A 728-nucleotide genomic window follows, 5' to 3' on the forward strand; every position below is an offset into this window, starting at 1 on the left:
CCAACACATCATCCATCTTCATTGTCCTCATGAGCACTCTCATTAGCACTACAGTGGCTGCCTGCCCTGGCTAGAGTGTTGTTGGTAGTAGGCAATGGCAGTTAGGGCTGTATAACATGACTGGGTCCGTATCAAGATGAACATAATGCTGGCTTTTCTAGCAGTCTGTGTGCTGCAAGGCCAGTTTTGAGCTAAGTGCTTCTTCAAGAGACCAAACACATCATGGAGTTTGAGATAACAGGCCTGACTGTGCCAGTCAACATGGACCATAAGTTACTGAGCATCCTGATTTGTTAAAGCTTTAATTTCTAGCCATCTTTGTCTCCTCGTCCTCGTCCTCATCCTCGTCCTCCTCTTCTTCCTCCTCCTCCTCCTCCTCTTCCTCCTTCTCTTCCCTCCACCTCCTTTATTACCCCTGATTTAGAGCAAGGTGCCTCTGTTGGCACAGTCCTCTGCTCCTGGCCTCTCTGGGGCATGGTGGCCCACACAGGCCTGACACAGACAATGCTCAGCCTGCTCAGCATCCTCTTTTCTCTGCCTCTAAGCAGCAGGTAGGCCAGATGCACTGCCGAGCTGGGCATTTCTATGAGGTGCCAGCGTCTTTGGCTTATAAGCACTAGGTCTTCTTCCCTGCTCCTCAGCTGACCCAGAGTAAGAATGGGACTTCCGGGATGCTCCTGTCCAGCAGCAAGCCCGGTTTGCTGCCCCATGCTCCAGCCCAGATAGCT

General features: G+C 51.8%; 1 protein-coding gene across 1 annotated transcript in view; it reads left to right on the top strand.

Moving 5' to 3' along the window:
• LOC103738241 (sp110 nuclear body protein-like) overlaps positions 1–728 on the top strand; it is a 24,186-nt gene that overhangs the window by 525 nt on the left and 22,933 nt on the right. The window lies entirely within an intron of this gene.

Source organism: Nannospalax galili, unplaced genomic scaffold (assembly GCF_000622305.1).
Source record: "Nannospalax galili isolate Female #2095 unplaced genomic scaffold, S.galili_v1.0 scaffold1138, whole genome shotgun sequence".
NCBI classification, from domain to species: Eukaryota; Metazoa; Chordata; class Mammalia; order Rodentia; family Spalacidae; genus Nannospalax; species Nannospalax galili.